This window comes from Rattus norvegicus, chromosome 15, assembly GCF_021556685.1.
Source record: "Rattus norvegicus strain SHRSP/BbbUtx chromosome 15, alternate assembly SHRSP_T2T, whole genome shotgun sequence".
Lineage (NCBI taxonomy): Eukaryota > Metazoa > Chordata > Mammalia > Rodentia > Muridae > Rattus > Rattus norvegicus.
In genome coordinates, this window is record NC_141548.1 from 103681769 (window position 1) to 103689306 (window position 7538).

At 45.8% G+C, this 7538-nt stretch overlaps 1 pseudogene; it reads right to left on the bottom strand.

The window, feature by feature from the left end:
• Positions 1-859: 859 nt before the first annotated feature.
• Positions 860-1498, bottom strand: Rps7-ps12 (ribosomal protein S7, pseudogene 12; annotated as a pseudogene).
• Between the last annotated feature and the right edge of the window lie 6040 nt (positions 1499-7538).

Sequence of the window (7538 nt, forward strand, 5' to 3'; positions counted from 1 at the left end):
TTGTGTGGTTTGTGTGTGTGTGTGTGTGTGTGTGTGTGTGTGTGTGTGTGTGTGTGTATGTTTTCCCATTGGTTGAGATATTCAGGGGACTTGCCTTATCTAACACTCATGTCTTAACTTGCCAACCAGGATATCAGTTATCCACATACCTGACCATATTCTGTCTAGTAGGACATCAATTCCCAAGGAGGTCTTAGGAACTTAAACTTTATTCGACCTCTACTCAAAATGGAAGTTTTACTCCAAATGGCTTCTTATATTGGTGCAGGTGTCTTTCTTATGTTGGGGTCCACCCCAGGGGCAGCTTATAAAAAGCAAAACTCTAACAGCTTACTGTGGCTAACTATACAAAACAGTTCTAACTGACTTCTATCGTGATTGGCTCCCACCAACAGCAAAACACAGAACTTAACAGAACATGCAGTCAACTGGGGCATGAGAATGTTTCTTTGTAACAGCACAAAATGGCTGTCGAGACAGGCAACAGTTACCCAGGCCTTAACAATGTCTCCATACTCTGGGATTCAGAGAAGAAATGGTGGGGTTTCAGGATTTTTGCAGAGCCAAAAGTGGAGGTTGGGAATCAGGAAAGCACAATGTCAGAAAGATCAGTGTCCCTTGCTGGTGTTCAAAGCACTCTTACAGAGGAGTGGATTCTTAACAATTCCTGCTTCACCACTCCAGAAAGACTTTGACAACAACGTGTAAATAATTACAAATTTGTGCTCTCAATTTAACTGACTGTCTTTCTGAACAAACACACCAGAAAAGAACACAAAGACAAAATAGCAGAGACCGCCTGTAAACACCCCCAACTGTGCCTGCGTTTATTATTATTATTTTTTATTATGAATGACACTTTATTCAGTCATTTTCTTTACAACTGAAACTCTGGGAATTCAAAGTTAACATCCTTGCCTGTGAGCTTCTTGTACACACCAGAAAAAGTTTCGACCTTGTGCTCCACATTGTTCTGCTGTGCTTTGTCTAAATGAACTTTTATGAGCCGGCTGCCATCCAGTTTCACACGGATCCTCTTGCCCACAATTTCACTTGGGAAGAAGACCAAATCCTCAAGGATGGCGTCGTGACTGCTGTCAGGGTGCGGCTTCTGGGGCGCTTTTGCTTATTTTTCGTACGGCTTTTCCGGGTTGGCTTAGGCAGAATCCTCCTCTGAGCAATGAAGACTACGTGTTTCCCACTGAACTTTTTCTCCAATTCACGAACTAGCCGGACTTGGATTTTCTGGAAAGATTTCAGCTGAGGAACTGGTACAAAAATTATGATGGCTTTCCGACCACCACCGACTTCGATTTCCTTTGCCGCGGTGATGTTGAGTTCCCGCAGCTGCGCCTTCAGATCCGAGTTTATCTCCAACTCGAGCAGCGCCTGAGAGATGCCAGACTCGAACTCGTCCGGCTTCTCGCCATTGGGCTTCACAATCTTGGCGCTCGAGCTGAACATGGCTTCGTCCTTACGGAGTGCCGGCTTAGAAAGCTGTGCCTGCGTTTATTAAGTTGCGGGAATATGGGGCTGGGGATTTAGCTCAGTGGTAGAGCGCTTACCTAGGAAGCGCAAGGCCCTGGGTTCGGTCCCCAGCTCCGAAAAAAAGAACCAAAAAAAAAAAAAAAAAAGTTGCGGGAATATACACACACACACTCTTTCCTTCAGTTTTGCTTTGTTTTTTTTGTCTTGTCTTGTTTTGTTTTTGAGACAGGGTCTCCTGTGTTGCCCAAACCATGGCCTGCAGTGTATACTATGTAACCTATGCTGGCTTCAAAGTTAGAATCCTCCTGCCTCTGTCTACTGAGTGCTGAGTTTCCTGGTCTGAGTCACCACACTCAGTTGGAGAGCTAAACACAGTTTTATATCTCTGACTACCTTTGAAGAAGGTTAACAAATTGTATAAGGTCTAGGCTAAAAGAGCTCCAATTCTGATTGGCAGACGCCAATCAACAGGGCTTTTTCTCCGTGGTTTTAATTTACACTTCTCCAATGACTGGAGATGCCAAGAAAACTTTTCTGCGTCCCTTTGACACTCATTTTGTGAAGGTATGTCAGTGTTTTGCCCATTGTTTCAAAGCTTTCATTTTTATTTATTAAATAAATTTTAATTAAATGTATTTTAATTAAAAAATGAATTTTATTTTCAATTCATGTGTGAGATATGCATAAGGGTGCAATACTTGTGGAAGCCAGAAGACGGCATGCTAGCTACCTGGTGCGGGAGTTACAGGAAGTTGTGATGTGGTTGCTGGGAACGGAACTTGGCTTCTTACATTCTCTCTTAACCCCTGAGCCATCCCGGCAGCATTCTCTATGACAGTCCTCCAGCCTTCTATGGACTATCCTGTGGTTTAATAGCACGCCTTTCAGCTTGGGTCATGTGTTTGGGGCACCAGTCCTTCAGCAGTGATGTTTCTTACTGTATCATATCAAGAGGCTCAGGGTTCCACCCTCTGGGCCATGTCAACCATCCCCACTGTTTGAAAACTAATTTTTTAATGTGTATGGGTGCTCTATCTGCATGTACACCCGCATGCCAGAAGAGGGCACTAGATCCCATTATGGATGGTTGTAAGCCACCATGTGGTTGCTGGGATTTGAACTCAGGACCTCTGGAAGAGCAGACAGTGCTCTTAACCGCTGAGCCATTTCTCCAGCCCCCCAAAACTAAATTTTTATTTGGAAGAAATAATACAAGGAGGTTCCAGGCACCTTTTACCCAGTTTTCCTAATACTGGCATAAAAACCAGTATGTGGAGGAATTAATTACCTTTCTTCACTGTGCCCAAAATGTCTTACATAAATACCATGTGGAGGATTTATTCGGGCTCACAGTTTTGGTTCTGATGGCCTATGATTCTGGGAGGCCTCACTGGAGCAGCGTGGTTTACATCATGGAAACCAGGAGGAGGAGAAAAGAGTATAGGATTGGTATTTACAACCTATACCCCCCCCCCCACTATAGGTCCTTGGCCAGGTGACTTCCTCCTTCCATCTAGGTCATAATCCCTGTCTCTTTTTTTTTTTTTTTTTCCTGAGACAAGATCTCCTGTAGCTCAGGTTAGCCTAGAACTTGCTCTGTATCTGAGGGTAACCTTGAACTCCTGATCCTCCTGTTTCCTCTTGAGTGCTAGAATCATGGGAGTCTATCTGTAGGTCCAATCCAAAGCTTGCTTTTTCTTGGTTAGTTAATCAGTGGATGGACCAGTAGGTGTGTGTCGGGGCAATGGCCATCCCAGGATACCTTTCTATTCTCACTACGGGATTATTTTTTTCAGGAGCCTTACCGTTCTCTTGAGTTGGGATTCCTGTATTTTTTTTTTCTATTGTTTTGGTTAGCTGTTAGTTTGATGAAAAGCATCTTCTAATAGCTCTATCGGTATTAAGTTTTCCTAGGGAGTTACAAACAAATGCTTCCTCGCCTTAACTAAGGGACCAATGATAGACCAACGTACTGATTCCACTGAAGTCCATCTTGGCAAACGTCACTGGGGTTACTACAGGAGCATGGGGAGAAGAGAGCCCTGGCAAACCTGATACAAGCCAGAGCTAACGGAGACAAGAATCTCAACCAAGAAACTGCCTCCATCAGATTGGCCTGTAGACAACCGGGAGAGGGTTTCTTGATTGGTGATTGATATGGAAGGGCTCAGCCTTCTGTGGACCATACCATCCTTGGGCAGGTGGTCCTGTGGTGTGAAAGAAAGTCAGTAAGCAGCCTTCCTCAACTGCACCAGCCTCAGGTCCTGTCTCCAGGTTCCTGCCTTGAGCTTTGTCTTTGTCTTCCCCTGAGGATGGACTGTAACTTAGAAACCAAATAAACCCCTCCCCCCCACCCCCACCCTTCAAGCTGCTTTCGGTCACATTGTTTTAGGACATCGGTAGAAAGCAAACTAAGACAAGGGGCTACACGCAGGAGCGGGAGTGACACAAAGGCAACTGCATGAACCAAGAGTCCCCCAGCCTGGGTAATGACTTGTCAGAGCTGCGACCCTGGAGCTCTCAGTACAAGCTGCAGGAGGCATGACCTGGCGGGTTAGAGTGCCTCCTGCAGGCCGGTCCTAGCGTCTCCCTTCCCAGCAGTTATTTACTGCATGTACAGCCCTTGTGAATCTTGCCGGGCTCAGCTCTTTGGGACTCAAAGGTTGTTTACAGGGTCTCCTGAGTCTCTTTCTTCGTTACAGGAGGGAATGTTTTAATTAGGAAATTGCTATTCAAGAAGAGGGTACATGGGCAGTAAGGTCTACTGAGGCAAAGAATATCTCAGTGATTAATCCATTCGGGCCAAGGATGTCTCCTAGGAGTCATGGTCCCTTCGGTGAAATGACCTGTGGGCGACAGGCCCTTAGATTTTTCAAGCATCCTGCTCTCCATGGCTGGCCACAGCCCAGAACACACTGTTAGCTTCAGCCAAGTACAAGTGGATTCAGAGAAGGTGCCAAGTACTATGTACTGTGACCGGAGCCGATGGGGATTCACCGAAGGGCATACCTCTCGGTGACTCTGGGACTGTTACTGAAGGCGGGAGTGGTCGTCCGGGAGCTAAGGAGGCTTCCTAAGTATTCCAAGCCTGCCTGATTATGGTCTCTGCACATCAGCACTGATTTCTTTCCCTCTTTCCCAAGGATGCTTGGGATGAACTTTGACCCCATTCACTTCCTGCCTAGACTACAGCCCATGCCATATTGATCCAAAAGACCGACGTTGCACTTAGCCCTTCCTCTCCTAAGGAATACCTGTTATCAGGTATCTCAAAAGCAACCAATGCACGGTCCTTACACAAGAGATTTTGGCTTATGCCACACGATGGCAAAACATGGTATTAGCGAGGCACATGCCTTTCTTCAGAATTTTGGTTTATTTTGTATGAGTGCATATGTTTACGTGTGTGAGTGTGGGCATGATATGCTGCAGCCTGTGTGGGTAGCTCAGAGGACAACCGCTTTCAGGAGTCAGTTCTTCCTTCCACCTGTGGAGGCAGAATCTTTTTTTTTTTCTTTTTTCTTTTTTCTTTTTTCTTTTTTTTTCGGAGCTGGGGACAGAACCCAGGGAGCAGAATCTTTTTTGCTGACTTCAGGCTAACTGGCTGACTCCTACTGCCGTCCCCCACCACACCACAGGAGTACTGGGACCACGGATACACATAACAGCACCAAGCTTTTTGTGGGATTTCCAGGGAGTGAACTCAAGTTGTCAGGCCTGAGTGGCAAGCTCTTTTTACCTGCTGGACCAACTCCTTGTGCTTTGAAATGCATGTCTCAATCTTAGACTTCTCAGTGTCCAGAAGTTTGAGAAAAAAGATGTCTCTTTCACATAAGCCACCAGCCTGTGGCATTCTGTTATGGCACAGACATGTATTGGCAAAACCTTGGCCATAAATAAGGGTTTCTGGGAATGGAGAGATGACTCTCATCAGCTGAGGGCACTTGGTGCTTTTGAGGAAGACCCAGGTTTAGTTCCCAGCACCCACATGGCAGCTTACAACCTCCTGTCACTCCAGTTTCAAGGTATCCATGCCCTCTTCTTGTCTCTGGGGGCACTGCATGGACATCCATACACTCACTCAGGCACAAGCATTCGCATAAAATAAAAATAAATAAATCTTTCTTTAAAAGTAGGAATTTCCTAAGTGGATTTTCACAGTTAGCTGCCCTTGACCACACGTTTAAAATGACAGCGTTTTCGCAGTTTCTGTGTGATTAAAAATAAAACAGCTGTCCTCATGGTGATTACACTTGGTTCTGTAGGTTGGTTGCTCAACCAAGAGTACAATACAAGATACGATGGTGTTAACAGGGCGTTTTAGGATTTGCTCATATCTCTGAGACCAAAGCACTCCTCGAGTAGCCGTGTGTGCTGTCTTTGTTTTGTGATATCATGCAGCGACATCTCTCAGTAGATGCTCAGCGTAAGGGCAGCCAGCCTCCTAGTGCACAGAACTGTGTCTCAGATCACCGCTAAGTTCCTCTAAATGCCTCTGGCATTTCGTATGAGATACTCATTAGAAAGGTTTTCACACTCCTCAGAGAATAATAAAAGTCTCTCGTAAAAACGAGCTGACTGAGTAATGTGGCGGTTAGACCGTGGAGAACTACCTGTTCCACAGTGACCACGGAGCCCAGAGGCTCATTGGGGAGTTGCACAATCTCGTTGTCCCTTGTGGATTCTCGGAACTGGATTTCAAGACAAGATGTCTACCTTGCCAGACTCCTCACCTCTTTATCCCAAGTCTGCATGCGCATGCATGCCGTTGGACTCATTGTTTTTTTAAAATCCTTCTGTGTCTCCCTTTAGAAGCAGCATACTTTTTGTATGTGTGCCCAAGTAGTGTCTATGTACCGCGTGCATGTGAGTGCCCACAGAACAGTCATTACTGACAGGTGTGTGCACTGCCTGGTGTGGGTGCTGGGAACTGAACCTGGGCCCTTCACAAGACCTGCAAGTGCTCTTACCCACTGTGATGGTTTGTATATGCTTGGCCCAGGAAGTGGCACTATTAGGAGGTGTGGCCTTGTTGGAGTAGGTGTGTCACTGTGGGTGTGGGCTTAAGACCCTCATCCTAGCTGCCTGGAAGCCAGTATTCTGCTAGCAGCCTTCAGATGAAGATGTAGAACTCTCAGCTCCTCCTGCACCATGCCTGCCTGGATGCTGCTATGCTCCTGCCTTGATGATAATGGACTGAACCTCTGAACCTGTAAGCCAACCCCAATTAAATGTTGTCCTTATAAGAGTTGCATTGGTCATGGTGTCTGTTCACAGCAGTAAAACCCTGAGACACCCACCCAGCCATCTCTCAAGCCCCATTGCGTTCAAGGCTGCTCAAGGACTCTCCTGAGGCGGTTGTAAATTTCCAAATGAGTTAATACTTTTAAGTCCTTAAATCTGACTCTGGCATTTAGTAATTATTTGGCAGATATAACCTGTTATTTTATGGGATCTTCACAAGGGCTATGTCCACATTTTATGGTTGTGGAGATTGAAGTTTGGAGACTTTAAATTACTTGCCCCAGGTCAGATGAGAACAGTACTGGAAACTCAAACCCACATCTGATTCCAGAGTCCTGGCTGTCCGACACGTAGCTGTTCACCATCTCATATTATAGAGTTGTCTGCAGCTTTGATTCCCACCAAGATTCATGGCGAAGATTTACATAATATCGATCGACTAGAGGGTCCTAGAAACAAGGGAAATATGAGAAGCTATAGATCAAAAGGGGATAGAAATTATTTTTTAAAAAAAAGTTATCGAAGGACTGCAGAGGTGGCTTAGCAGTCGAGAGTGCACGGTGCTCTTAAAGAGGAGCCAAGTTGGCTGGGGATTTAGCTCAGTGGTAGAGCGCTTACCTAGGAAGCTCAAGGCCCTGGGTTCGGTCCCCAGCTCCGAAAAAAAGAACCAAAAAAAAAAAAAAAAAAAAGAGGAGCCAAGTTGGGCTCCCAGCACATGTCCAGCTGCCCATGACTCCTACAACCCTAGTGCAGGGGATCCAGCACCCACTTCTCAGCTCCTCTGGAACCTACATGCATGTGGTGTA